Source organism: Lathyrus oleraceus, chromosome 5 (genome assembly GCF_024323335.1).
Source record: "Lathyrus oleraceus cultivar Zhongwan6 chromosome 5, CAAS_Psat_ZW6_1.0, whole genome shotgun sequence".
NCBI classification, from domain to species: domain Eukaryota; kingdom Viridiplantae; phylum Streptophyta; class Magnoliopsida; order Fabales; family Fabaceae; genus Lathyrus; species Lathyrus oleraceus.
This window is the reverse complement of record NC_066583.1, coordinates 381,846,681-381,862,217: the sequence shown is the minus strand read 5'-3', so window position 1 is coordinate 381,862,217 and position 15,537 is coordinate 381,846,681. Positions and strand designations below refer to the sequence as shown.

Genomic DNA, 15,537 nt, shown 5'->3' with positions numbered 1-15,537 from the left:
ATCCACCTAGAGGTGTTTAGATACAAAATATAAAGCACAAGACAGCTGAACCAAAAGAAACATTCATTTGCCAGCATATGAAAACCAATTATTCCAATCCCTTAAAACTAGAAGAATATATAGTTGAAAATCAAAAGTAAAAAGAAATGAGTATCATTCCATAAATAAATAAATAAAGAGAGAAAAAAAAACCATAACCATAATCCGATGTTGTTGTGTGTCTAGTGCAAATGTAAAACTATAATTTGAGAAGGTGTTTGAATAGAACAAGTCTGCAGCAACAGCAGCAGCGATCATTAATTCATCCAAGTAGTAAGTAGCATTGTTTGGTTTGTGTCCAACAGAAATGTAGTTTCTGGATCGGTGGTAATTAATGATAAAAACAACGGGTAAAAACGGTGTGAAAATCAGACAGAAAACAATAAAATGATAAAGAAAAACAACGGGTAAAAACGGTGTGAAAATCACTTATCATTGACCTAAAAAGGAAATATAAATACTAGACTTCCATAGGAAGAGCCTTGCCTCCAAAAAAAGGCAATATAAATGTTGTAATTCTACACGAAGATTGTTGTTGCTCTAAAAGGGAACGTTAAAAGTGCTCAATCCATAACAATGTGAATAAGGAGCCAGGAGGAAATCAATCACATACTCTTGAATAATATGGGATTAATTGTCCCCTTTCCGTGCTCTTAGAAGTGGTTTTTACTTCCTGGGATCCTGAGGTCAAGGCCAAGGATTTGTATAAATACCTCAAATATGATTACGCAGATACCACATACAGAGCTTCTCACCTCGCTGCGTGATTTAGCTCTACACCTCACAACAAAACTTAAAAGTCTCTGGCAGACTTAATCATCAAAGGTTGTCACGTATTATACATTTAGCAAGTACAAATAATAATAATAATTTTAGTTTTCACAAAATAATATTTAAGTAATTTTAATACTTATTAATGAATATGAATACCCACGGACAAATGTACCATCCAATGTGTATTTGTAGCCGTGAACCGATGGATAGTTAAATATTCATTAATTTTATCTGTAGATACCCAATAAGAAGATTAAAGAATTGAAACGATCATACCAATTAAGATGATCTAGAACATGATTTATTGTACAAATAAAGTTAGTAAACAACAAAACTTATATAACAAAAGAACAACACGATCAAATATGATTTACATCTTCGTTCGCTTATCTTGAGGATCCACTAATAAGAAACACTTGTCCTGTTTAAGATTCTCAAACATTCCTACATTATAATATAAATAAGATTTAAAGATTTTAATACATGAAAAAAAAAGACAATTGTTGAATGGTGCTACAAATATTATTTTTTTAAAAGGTTTTTTATAACATCAATTAGGTAAAGAATATGGAATAAATCTTCCTCCAACTTAAAACAAGCAGCACACATAAGTTTAGATACTGAGAACGAAACCGCCCCTTAGCTAACTCCTTTTTAGAGGGAAGCTGATTAATCAACATACGCCAACTAAAGATTTGAATCTTAGACAGAACTTTGGTGCTCCACAATCTTTTAAACTACAGTAAAATCTCATAACAGTACCTAGTCTCTAATTGCTCCTTCAATAGTCCCTTATAACAAGAATTCACTGAAAACTTACCTGAACCATCACCAATCCAACCGAAACTATCCTTCATGTCCTTAAGAATACCCTGATGCAATACTTCTTGCTGTATACATTGGATATGCGACGCCAACTGCTGAACTGAATCATCTTGAGCGTCAAACAACACACGTATATGAATCATCCACCAATTCTAATTCTTTCCATCAAAGACTGGAAGCTTTGTGTTCAAGCTTCCGTTTCCTCAGTTCATCTTCGTTCTTATGCAAAATCACTCAAATTTCACTAACCCTCGTGTTTCCTAATAAATATGATTCTGTTTCAATTTCGAACTTCAATTCACTGTGAATTTCAAAGACGAAATCAATCACACACTTCTCACTTATAATTCAATGTGAATTTCACTAACTTTTAAAACATAATTGATTACAAAATTCTATATCAAACTGAACTAAACTTTAGCTTATATACAAAAGCCCAAGCCAAATGTAATATAAATGCAAAACCAAATTAACTCTAAATGAAAGAGAATATGAATTTGAATTACATTCTAACAAAAACAAGGCACCGCCGATCAATTAGATAAAGAATTTCTTAACTTTTATGTTAATCTGAAAATATATTCTATATTATCATTTGTTTGATATATATTAAAATTATTTACAATGTTGAAATTTGTCGAACATGTCATGCACACTAAATGCTAAAGAAAATAATATATCAGATAGATATATTTTCTGATTACCTCCTTATTTTTTTCATCTATTTTTTCTTATCCAAGATTGTTTTTAAGGTGTGAGAAGCATATTGAAACCTAATAAATGATAAATTAAGTTGTAAACATTTTAGAGTTATGAAACTCATATAGTAGAAATTTAGTTGAATTTTGTATTATCATGTTTACAAATTTGACTATACACTCTTTTTTATGAGAATTTATGTGGTGAAAATTATAAAAAATTTAGAATAAATTTATTTAAGTTGAGAAATTATAGAACATTGATTTTTAATTAGTATTCTTACAAAACTCGTTCTTTAAACTTATAGTTTTAAGATTCTGAATGATATTGATGTATAAAAAAGTTCAAATTTCTGATCCATCCACCTAGAGGTGTTTAGATACAAAATATAAAGCACAAGACAGCTGAACCAAAAGAAACATTCATTTGCCAGCATATGAAAACCAATTATTCCAATCCCTTAAAACTAGAAGAATATATAGTTGAAAATCAAAAGTAAAAAGAAATGAGTATCATTCCATAAATAAATAAATAAAGAGAGAAAAAAAAACCATAACCATAATCCGATGTTGTTGTGTGTCTAGTGCAAATGTAAAACTATAATTTGAGAAGGTGTTTGAATAGAACAAGTCTGCAGCAACAGCAGCAGCGATCATTAATTCATCCAAGTAGTAAGTAGCATTGTTTGGTTTGTGTCCAACAGAAATGTAGTTTCTGGATCGGTGGTAATTAATGATAAAAACAACGGGTAAAAACGGTGTGAAAATCAGACAGAAAACAATAAAATGATAAAGAAAAACAACGGGTAAAAACGGTGTGAAAATCACTTATCATTGACCTAAAAAGGAAATATAAATACTAGACTTCCATAGGAAGAGCCTTGCCTCCAAAAAAGGCAATATAAATGTTGTAATTCTACACGAAGATTGTTGTTGCTCTAAAAGGGAACGTTAAAAGTGCTCAATCCATAACAATGTGAATAAGGAGCCAGGAGGAAATCAATCACATACTCTTGAATAATATGGGATTAATTGTCCCCTTTCCGTGCTCTTAGAAGTGGTTTTTACTTCCTGGGATCCTGAGGTCAAGGCCAAGGATTTGTATAAATACCTCAAATATGATTACGCAGATACCACATACAGAGCTTCTCACCTCGCTGCGTGATTTAGCTCTACACCTCACAACAAAACTTAAAAGTCTCTGGCAGACTTAATCATCAAAGGTTGTCACGTATTATACATTTAGCAAGTACAAATAATAATAATAATTTTAGTTTTCACAAAATAATATTTAAGTAATTTTAATACTTATTAATGAATATGAATACCCACGGACAAATGTACCATCCAATGTGTATTTGTAGCCGTGAACCGATGGATAGTTAAATATTCATTAATTTTATCTGTAGATACCCAATAAGAAGATTAAAGAATTGAAACGATCATACCAATTAAGATGATCTAGAACATGATTTATTGTACAAATAAAGTTAGTAAACAACAAAACTTATATAACAAAAGAACAACACGATCAAATATGATTTACATCTTCGTTCGCTTATCTTGAGGATCCACTAATAAGAAACACTTGTCCTGTTTAAGATTCTCAAACATTCCTACATTATAATATAAATAAGATTTAAAGATTTTAATACATGAAAAAAAAAAAGACAATTGTTGAATGGTGCTACAAATATTATTTTTTTAAAAGGTTTTTTATAACATCAATTAGGTAAAGAATATGGAATAAATCTTCCTCCAACTTAAAACAAGCAGCACACATAAGTTTAGATACTGAGAACGAAACCGCCCCTTAGCTAACTCCTTTTTAGAGGGAAGCTGATTAATCAACATACGCCAACTAAAGATTTGAATCTTAGACAGAACTTTGGTGCTCCACAATCTTTTAAACTACAGTAAAATCTCATAACAGTACCTAGTCTCTAATTGCTCCTTCAATAGTCCCTTATAACAAGAATTCACTGAAAACTTACCCGAACCATCACCAATCCAACCGAAACTATCCTTCATGTCCTTAAGAATACCCTGATGCAATACTTCTTGCTGTATACATTGGATATGCGACGCCAACTGCTGAACTGAATCATCTTGAGCGTCAAACAACACACGTATATGAATCATCCACCAATTCTAATTCTTTCCATCAAAGACTGGAAGCTTTGTGTTCAAGCTTCCGTTTCCTCAGTTCATCTTCGTTCTTATGCAAAATCACTCAAATTTCACTAACCCTCGTGTTTCCTAATAAATATGATTCTGTTTCAATTTCGAACTTCAATTCACTGTGAATTTCAAAGACGAAATCAATCACACACTTCTCACTTATAATTCAATGTGAATTTCACTAACTTTTAAAACATAATTGATTACAAAATTCTATATCAAACTGAACTAAACTTTAGCTTATATACAAAAGCCCAAGCCAAATGTAATATAAATGCAAAACCAAATTAACTCTAAATGAAAGAGAATATGAATTTGAATTACATTCTAACAAAAACAAGGCACCGCCGATCAATTAGATAAAGAATTTCTTAACTTTTATGTTAATCTGAAAATATATTCTATATTATCATTTGTTTGATATATATTAAAATTATTTACAATGTTGAAATTTGTCGAACATGTCATGCACACTAAATGCTAAAGAAAATAATATATCAGATAGATATATTTTCTGATTACCTCCTTATTTTTTTCATCTATTTTTTCTTATCCAAGATTGTTTTTAAGGTGTGAGAAGCATATTGAAACCTAATAAATGATAAATTAAGTTGTAAACATTTTAGAGTTATGAAACTCATATAGTAGAAATTTAGTTGAATTTTGTATTATCATGTTTACAAATTTGACTATACACTCTTTTTTATGAGAATTTATGTGGTGAAAATTATAAAAAAAAATTTTATGAGAATTTATGTGGTGAAAATTATAAAAAATTTAGAATAAATTTATTTAAGTTGAGAAATTATAGAACATTGATTTTTAATTAGTATTCTTACAAAACTCGTTCTTTAAACTTATAGTTTTAAGATTCTGAATGATATTGATGTATAAAAAAGTTCAAATTTCTGATCCATCCACCTAGAGGTGTTTAGATACAAAATATAAAGCACAAGACAGCTGAACCAAAAGAAACATTCATTTGCCAGCATATGAAAACCAATTATTCCAATCCCTTAAAACTAGAAGAATATATAGTTGAAAATCAAAAGTAAAAAAAAATGAGTATCATTCCATAAATAAATAAATAAAGAGAGAAAAAAAAAACCATAACCATAATCCGATGTTGTTGTGTGTCTAGTGCAAATGTAAAACTATAATTTGAGAAGGTGTTTGAATAGAACAAGTCTGCAGCAACAGCAGCAACGATCATTAATTCATCCAAGTAGTAAGTAGCATTGTTTGGTTTGTGTCCAACAGAAATGTAGTTTCTGGATCGGTGGTAATTAATGATAAAAAAATCAGAGCTCAGAGGCATATTTTCATCCAGAATTTCAGGAGAGGTAATGTTACCAAACATCAGAATATTTATCATCACAGCTCTTTCAAATTTGCACCAGCCGGGAATCGAACCCGGGTCTGTACCGTGGCAGGGTACTATTCTACCACTAGACCACTGGTGCTTGTTGCTATGATACCAAAATCACAGTTAAACTCTTCCATGACTTCCATATATTTTGTAACCATGCTTTATAACAAAACTTAAAGGTTTTAAATGTGTTTTACTTATCATATTTTCTCTTCAAAAAACTAAAACAATTCAATATTTCCTCCCAACTATTTGATATTTTTACACTTATTTTTTTTATTTTAATATATTAACAAAATAAAGAGCATTTTTAATCTGTTAATTCAACTTAATTTCTAGCACCAATAACATCTCATTGTAGGGACGCAAAATTTTTATCGATATTTTCCTATCTCATAAGGAGAAGGTGGTTCAAATATTTTATCATGGAAAGAAGAATACCAAAGAGAATAAAGTGGTCATGACAAATCATCAAAGACAATACATTGACGTGGTTTGAAAATTTTATGTTCATATAATGGAGGGGATGAAATAGGCTTAGTCGAATTTGTTTTGGACTTCATCATACCCAGTTTCGTATTTTTTTGTCCCTTTGCATGATTGGGATTTAGTTTGAACAAGGTTGTATAATAAAGATGGTTTAGGTTATGAACCAAAGAATAACATTGAAAACTTCTGTAACATATGACATGATCATCAAACTTCTAAATGAAAAACTCTCAAATGTAATTATTATAATGAGAGTGGTCATGTTGCTCTATTTCTCTTTATTAAGAAACTCATGGAAGTAAATATGGTTATCCTCCACATTTTTATAAATAACACCATGATCACAAGATGAGAAACATATATGATATGATTCATCATATTTATGTAACTATGACCCTCATGAGAAATATAGTAAAAATATTTATCAAATGCTAGGTGGTACCTTGATACATGTTATTCAAAGCATATGGCATAGAAGAGTAGCTCAATTCCATGTGGATCATCTGAACAAGTTGGCCTGCAAGGATTTAGTAATCAGTTTGTCAAAGAATGGATCATGTGATGAGTGATAAAATGCTAAGCAAGTAAATACCCCATTTAAATATAAAAACATCGTTGCTACAAATAAGCCTTTACAACTATTGCATATGGATCTTTTTGGCCCATCCAGAACCATGGGTTTTTGCGGGAATTAATATGCCCTTGTAGTTGTGGATGACTACTCTCGCTATACATGTACATTTTTCCAATCTAACAAAAGAGACGCCTTTGCTCCCTTTCATAAATTAGCCAAGGTTATCTAGAACGAAAAAATGACTAAACATTGCATAAATCTGAAGCAATCATGGTGATGAATTCCAAAATATGAATTCTGAGAACTATTCTAATGAGAATGAAATTGAGCACACCTTTCATGTTCCAAGGAGGCCCACTACAAAATGGGGGTAGTGGAACGGTTTAAATCACATTCCACATTTCCTTTTTGAAAATTGTTTTCAAGAAGAAACTTGCTTTAAACCGTAGATATCCTTTTTTAGCTTGAAGATGTTATCAGGTTTAAACTCTTCTTTTCCTGATCATGTCTTCAAGCTGAAAAATACTATCTACAGTATAAAGAAATTTTCTTCTTGAAAACAATTTTCAAAGAGGGAATGTTGATATAACTCTTTTCATTAAGAACATCGAGAATGAGATTTGACTTCTACAAATATTTGTCAATGATATCATTTTTGGTGCTACTAACGATTCCTTAGGCAATAAATTTTCTAATATGATGCAAAATAAATTTGAAATGTCTATTATAGGGTAGTTGTGGTACTTTCTTGGATTTTAGATTTATCAATCGAAGGAAGGAACCTTCATGAATAAAGGAAAACACTACAAAGAGTTGCTAAAGAGATTTGGCATGATAAAGCAAACATAATTTCAACCCTGGTGAGTACGTCATGCAATTTAGACAAGGACGAAGAAGGAAAAGCAATAAATGAGATGAAATATATGGGGTATGATAGGCTCTCTCATTTATCTTACTTCTTCTTGTCATGATATCATGTTTGTTGTCAGTTTGTGTGCATGCTTTCAAGCAAACCCCAAAGAATCATACCTCAATATGGCCAAATGCATTATGAGGTATCTCCTTATCACACCACTTATGGGTTCATGGTACTCCAAAGGATGGATTGTAATTTGGTTGGGTATTCTGAATGCAATTTTGTTTGGTATTCTTAGCACACCACTTGCTAAAACATAGATTTAAGGTTTATCTTTTGATTCTTTACTTGTGTTATTTTTGTGCACCACTCTAGCACCTCCATTCATATCTTAAGGCATACAATTTAGTTTGTTAGTTGAGTTGTAAAACTTTGTTCCAAGATACTAATGTTATAAGCTGGAGAACAAAGTATTTGTATTTGTGTACACCACTCTATGTTTCATTAACTTGACATAGTTGTTGGTTTATCTTAGTTGAGTTGTAAATTCAACATTCAATATTATTGCTATTGAAGTTGATCACTTGGGATTAGTGATTGAGAGAAAGTGAGAGGAGTTCTCATATTTAGGGGGAGTCCTAAATAAAAAGTCACTAGGATTAGGAAGATGCATTGAACATCATGGGGTTGGTGTTCACATAAGACTAATTATACTAATTCAAAGTAGTAAATTTCCTTTCTTGGGTCAAGTGTACCCTAGACATAGGTGTGATTTTACCGAACTGAGTTAATAATTCCTTGTGTTCTTTATTGCTTTTTTGCTTCATCATCTTGTATAAGTTAGTTTGTCATAACTTGGTTGTATAAATGGTTTTTAGTTTCTGGTATACAATGTCCTAGACATTGTGTCTAACATCTGTCCCCAAAATCTGTTATCTGTCATAAACTCGTTGTACTCTTTGTCCTAGGCATCTGGTCTACCATCTGTCCTCCTGAAAACATAATTTCAATTGACATTAGAGTAGCCACCCTATTTTGTTTGGATGAGCTCCAAGGTTCTTATTATGTGTAAGATGAACAATTTCAATGAAGGAGGAGCAGTTCATAGATCAAATATTGTTTATCCTCCAAATAATAGAGCCAAAGTAAGTTATGAAGATTGTGAAGACCAAGTAGAATGTAATTCTGAAAAAAAAATCTCAAGCTTGATAAGATATTTTGTAAAGTCATGAGAAAACTTGACAAGAGATATGGGAATAATGTCCCTACTAATGTCAAGAACATTCTGCGTAAAGAAAAGAATGGTGAAAGACAAAGTCTTAACTACTCATTCAGGTGCAAAGGGATCTAATGTCTTAAATGCAAAGATTTGTTAAATATTCAAGTTGTATGCTCTAGTTTTTCAAGAAAGCAAAGGAAAATCTACCATATCACTAAGGATAAGATATACGAAGAAGGTGGATTTAATCAAGGAAATAATGTTGTTACTTTCAAACACATGAAAAAGGTTATACATATTGGTGAGCAATTAAATTCAAAGAATTGTTCATAGAGATCAATTGTATAAGCTTATGTATCATTAGATTGGTTTTTCCAAAGAATCTTATTGCTGAAAATACTGTCAAATTATTATTAGAGATTATTTAAGATTGGTTAATTAATAAATATATCAAATTTCTTATTTGGTCTATTGAAAGTTAATTAGAATATTGTGTTTCATTTGATTCTATATCATTAGTATGCATGTATCGTTACGACCAAACCTTCAAACTTTTAAAAACCTTTTTCAAATAAAATTTAACATAAAAGCTTATGCAATTTACTTAGAGTTTTTGAATATATTCGACGAGGATTTTACTGTCTATTCAATCCCTTTTATAGACAATTAACTCCATATTCAAACCAACAATTGGCATAAATAGCTGATTCTTTTGATAAGGTTTAACAACCCCAATATTTGTTAAATTTGGTGGAAATTTATCCTAAGGGAGCATATAATAGAGCCCCCATTTACACTAGTGAAAATTACGCACATTGGAAGGATTACATGTGCATGCATCTTAAGTCAGTGGATTTATCATTATGGGTAGCCATAGAAGAAGGGCCTTTTGTTCCTCAAAATGTATTTGATGTGTACCCAGTAACAAACCACCAAAGGAATGGAATAAAAGTGAAATTAAGTAGGCGTCTTATATTTGAAAGCGAGAAATATACTCATATCTCCATTGAGTGTAAATGTGTATTTTTCAAAATCACATTGTAAGATGGCTAAGGCATTGTGGGATGCTTTTCAGGCTCTCCATGAGGGAACATAAGACGTCTAGAAATCTAAAATCAACACTTTGTTAGAAGAATATGAAATGTTTTGTCTGTAGCACGGGAAGTCTATGGGCTCCATGCAAATGAAATTATCGCATACTGTCATACCCTAAATTTTACCCTGGGTTTTTTTCATCTGCACCAGCATAGCATGATCATTCCATTTGATCATACATTCCATCACTCATTTCATTCCATTATTCAGAGGTCCATATGGATGAATAGTGTAACACCCACATATAATATATGTATAGAATACATATTATACATATTGTAAAACTGGTACTGAAATACATAAGCGCCGAGCCGCACAGTGTACATATACAAATACATGCCCAAAATAAATACAACATGGCATTAAATGTACACAAAAGTGCCCAAAATAAAACTACTGATCTAGATCATTAGACAATAATCTCAAAAATATCTACACATCAGAAAGAAAATCCATCCAGTCATCAGGTAAGCAAGACATCACTATATTATGTCCTTACCATTCACCTTCTCAGAACCACCTGAAAAAAATAATCAACAACATGGGGTGAGATAATAATCTCAGTGGGTTCCTTATCTTATGGGTCCACTCGGCTCTACAGGGTTTTCTAATCATATGTAACATATGACATGATCATCAAACTTCTAAATGAAAAACTCTCAAATGTAATTATTATAATGAGAGTGGTCATGTTGCTCTATTTCTCTTTATTAAGAAACTCATGGAAGTAAATATGGTTATCCTCCACATTTTTATAAATAACACCATGATCACAAGATGAGAAACATATATGATATGATTCATCATATTTATGTAACTATGACCCTCATGAGAAATATAGTAAAAATATTTATCAAATGCTAGGTGGTACCTTGATACATGTTATTCAAAGCATATGGCATAGAAGAGTAGCTCAATTCCATGTGGATCATCTGAACAAGTTGGCCTGCAAGGATTTAGTAATCAGTTTGTCAAAGAATGGATCATGTGATGAGTGATAAAATGCTAAGCAAGTAAATACCCCATTTAAATATAAAAACATCGTTGCTACAAATAAGCCTTTACAACTATTGCATATTGATCTTTTTGGCCCATCCAGAACCATGGGTTTTTGCGGGAATTAATATGCCCTCGTAGTTGTGGATGACTACTCTCGCTATACATGTACATTTTTCCTATCTAACAAAAGAGACGCCTTTGCTCCCTTTCATAAATTAGCCAAGGTTATCTAGAACGAAAAAATGACTAAACATTGCATAAATCTTAAGAAATCATGGTGATGAATTCCCAAATATGAATTCTGAGAACTATTCTAATGAGAATGAAATTGAGCACGCCTTTCATGTTCCAAGGACGCCCACTACAAAATGGGGGTAGTGGAACGGTTTAAATCACATTCCACATTTCCTTTTTGAAAATTGTTTTCAAGAAGAAACTTGCTTTAAACCGTAGATTTAAGGTTTATCTTTTGATTCTTTGCTTGTGTTATTTTTGTGCACCACTCTAGCGCCTCCATTCATATCTTAAGGCATACAATTTAGTTTGTTAGTTGAGTTGTAAAAATTTGTTCCAAGATACTAATGTTATAAGCTAGAGAACAAAGTATTTGTATTTGTGTATACCGCTCTATGTTTCATTAACTTGACACAGTTGTTGGTTTGTCTTAGTTGAGTTATAAATTCAACATTCAATATTATTGTTATTGAAGTTGATCACTTGGGATTAGTGATTGAGAGAAAGTGAGAAGAGTTCTCATATTTAGGGGGAGTTCTAAATAAAAAGTCACTAGGATTAGGAAGAGGCATTGAACATCAAGGGGTTCGTGTTTACATAAGACTAATTGTACTAATTCAAAGTAGTAAATTTTCTTTTTTGGGTAAAGTGTACCCTCGACATAGGTGTGGTTTTACCTAACTGGATTAATAATTCCTTGTGTTCTTTATTGCTTTTCTGCTTCATCATCTTGTATAAGTTAGTTTGTCATAACTTGGTTGTATAAATGGTTTTTAAGTTCTGGTATACAATGTCCTAGACGTTGTGTCTAACATTTGTCCCTAAAATCTTTTATCTGTCATAAACTCGTTGTACTCTTTGTCTTAGGCATATGTTCTACCATTTGTCCTCCTGAGAACATAATTTTAATTGGCATCAGAGTAGGCACCCTATTTTGTTTGGATGAGCTCCAAGGTTCTTATCAGGTGTAAGATGGACAATTTCAATGAAGGATGAGCAGTTCATAGATCAAATATTGTTTATCCTCCAAAGAATAGAGCCAAAGTAAGTTATGAAGACCAAGTAGAATGTAATTATGAAAAAAAATCTCAAGCTTGATAAGATATTTAGTAAAGTCATGAGAAAACTTGACAAGAGATATGGGAATAATGTCCCTACCAATGTCAAGAACATTCTGCATAAAGAAAAGGATGGTGAAAGACAAAATCTTAACTACTCATTCAGGTGCAAAGGGATCTAATGTCTTAAATGCAAAGATTTTTTACATATTCAAGCTGAATGCTCTAGTTTTTCAAGAAAGAAAAGCAAAATCTACCATGTCACTAAGGATAAGATATACGAAGAAGGTGGATTTAATAAAAGGAAACAATGTTGTAACTTTCAAACACATGAAAAAGGTTATACATACCGGTGAGCAATTAAATTCAAAGAATTGTTCAGAGATTAACGTATAAGCTTTGGTATGATAAGATTGGTTTTTCCAAAGAATCTCATTGCTGATAATACTGTCAAATTATTATTATAGATTATTTAAGATTGATTAATTAATAAATATATAATATTTCTTATTTGGTCTATTGAAAGTTAATTAGAATATTGTGTTTCATTTGATTCCATATCATTGGTATGTATGTATCATTACGATCAAACCTTCACATTTTTAAAAACTATTTTCAAATAAAATTTAACATAAAAGCTTATGCAATTTACTTAGATTTTTTGAATATATTCGACGAGGATTTTACTGTCTATTCGATCCCTCTTATAAACAATTAACACCATATTCAAACCAACAATTGACATCAATAAATGATTCTTTTGATAAGGTTTAACAACCCCAAAATTTATTAAATTTGGTGGAAATTGATCCGAAAGGAGCGTATAATAGAGCCCCCATTTACACTAGTGAAAATTACGCACATTGGAAGGATTACATGTGTGCATCTTAAGTCAGTGGATTTATCATTATGGGTAGCCATAGAAGAAGGGCCTTTTGTTTCTCAAAAGGTATTTGATGTGTACCCATTAACAAACCACCAAAGGAATGGAATGAAAATGAAATTAAGTAGGCGTCTTATATTTGAAAGCGAGAAATATACTCATATCTCCATTGAGTGTAAATGTGAATTTTTCAAAATCACATTGTAAGATGGCTAAGGCAATGTGAGATGCTTTTCAGGCTCTCCATGAGGGAACATAAGACGTCTAGAAATCTAAAATCAACACTTTGTTAGAAAAATATGAACTGCTTTGTCTGGAGCACGAGAAATCTCTGGCCTCCATGCAAATGAAATTATCACATATTATCATACCCTAAATTTTACCCTGAGTTTTTTTCATCTGCACCAGCGTAGCATGATCATTCCATTTGATCATACATTCCATTACTCATTTTATTCCATTAATCAGAGGTTCATATGAATGAATAGTCAAGAGTACTTAATTTCGTTTGTGTTTTTGAAAGGCATCATTTTCAATATGTTTGAGTACTACATATAAATGGTCAAAGAGTTGACTTTTTACCGTTAGTTCTCCATTCATGAATCCCTCTACATCATTATCTTTCAACGGCATGCTTTGAGTAAAAGTCAAGAGTATGACTTTTTGCTCCTTCTACTTTTATTTTTATTTTTGTACTTTTAGTTTAAATTACATTTGTTAAGCATTCATTTTGGAAAAAAGGAAAAAAGAGGAAAAGATTAAAAGTCAAGAGTTGACCTTTTTGGATCTTGTTGCACTTTTATTTATTTATTATTATTATTATTATTATTATTATTATTATTATTATTATTATTATTATTATTATTATTATTAAAGATAAATTCACCTTCAAGTTACTTTTGTTCATTTTTGTTCCACTTTGTTTTTAATTTGATTTTTAATCTTTGTTCCATTTTTATTCTAATAATACATCTAAAAGTTTGTATTTTGTTTTATCTATACATAAAGCAAAATATATTTTGGGATGAATGAAACAAATTTACATTTTATTCAAATAAAAATAAAGTCTTTTATTTACACCAAAATTACATTACATTTGCTTCACAAAATTGAATTTCATATCCAATTACATATTACAACTAAATTAGAATTTTGCATTTGCATTTGTATTTCAATTTGAATTTGCTACACATTTGCATTTATATGATATTTGAATTTTTATTTACATTTCATAACCACTTCTAACTATCATAACTACCTCTAATAACCTCAATGTCTCAAACTAACACAATCTCCAACTAACTTGGAGATTCAATCTCATCCTCTCTTAAACCTATCACATGGATCACAATCCAAAGGCCATGAATCATTGAACCCTAACCATCTTTCCCTCCATTTCACTCTTATTTAAACTTCACTCATCATCACCATGAAAGACTAATCATAATTCACATAATGATTCTCACCATAAAAAATCACAGTTCACATAATCATTCTCACCACAAAAAATCACAATTCACAAATTCACTCGCAAACATATTCATCTTTAATCTCCATTGTTCAATCACATTCAACCTTCATCAATCTCCACTCTTCAATCATCTTCAACCTTGAACAAATCTCCATAATCACAATTCACATATTTACTCTCCAAAGCTTAATCTGCCATAATCACCATCAACCTCCATCATCAGCTCTTGTTCTCCATTATCATCACCACCTTCAAGGATTCAAAACAAAATAGCAACAACATTCACTTCATCACCTTTAACAACAACCTACCACAACCATAATCCAACAAAAAAACTCATAATCCAAGTAGCAATAAACCAAAAGCAAAATAGAAGTGAAAAGAATAAAGGATCTGGTTAAGGCATTTCATTGAATACCTTGCGAGCAAGGACGAAATCCATATTTTTCTTCATTTTAACCCGATAATCATTCATCCAATTTAGCTTTTTGATGTTGTATGCTTTCTTTAAATTTAATTCAAACCAAAATATGTACCAAAATCAAATCACAACCAAATTGTAGCAGAACCCGTAATTGAGTCAAAACCGCAAAAATGCAAAAATCGTGAAAATTGAGTCACAATTAGAACTGAGTATGAACCGCAAAAATATAAGAACTGAGTTGAATGCACAACCAAAACGAATTTTGAGTCGATAACAAACTTGAACCGAGCATAATCACAATGCGGCTATGATTTGAAACAAATGTTGAACCGAAACATGAGAATACCGA

The 15,537-nt window shown here is 31.2% G+C and overlaps 2 non-coding genes across 2 annotated transcripts; both read right to left on the bottom strand.

Moving 5' to 3' along the window:
- Window positions 1-5,821: 5,821 nt before the first annotated feature.
- Window positions 5,822-5,900, bottom strand: LOC127089997 (small nucleolar RNA snoR114). Its single transcript, XR_007791541.1, has one exon. It is a non-coding gene; the product is annotated as a small nucleolar RNA snoR114 (small nucleolar RNA).
- A 9-nt stretch (window positions 5,901-5,909) lies between these two features.
- Window positions 5,910-5,980, bottom strand: TRNAG-GCC (transfer RNA glycine (anticodon GCC)). The gene has a single exon. It is a non-coding gene; the product is annotated as a tRNA-Gly (tRNA).
- Between the last annotated feature and the right edge of the window lie 9,557 nt (window positions 5,981-15,537).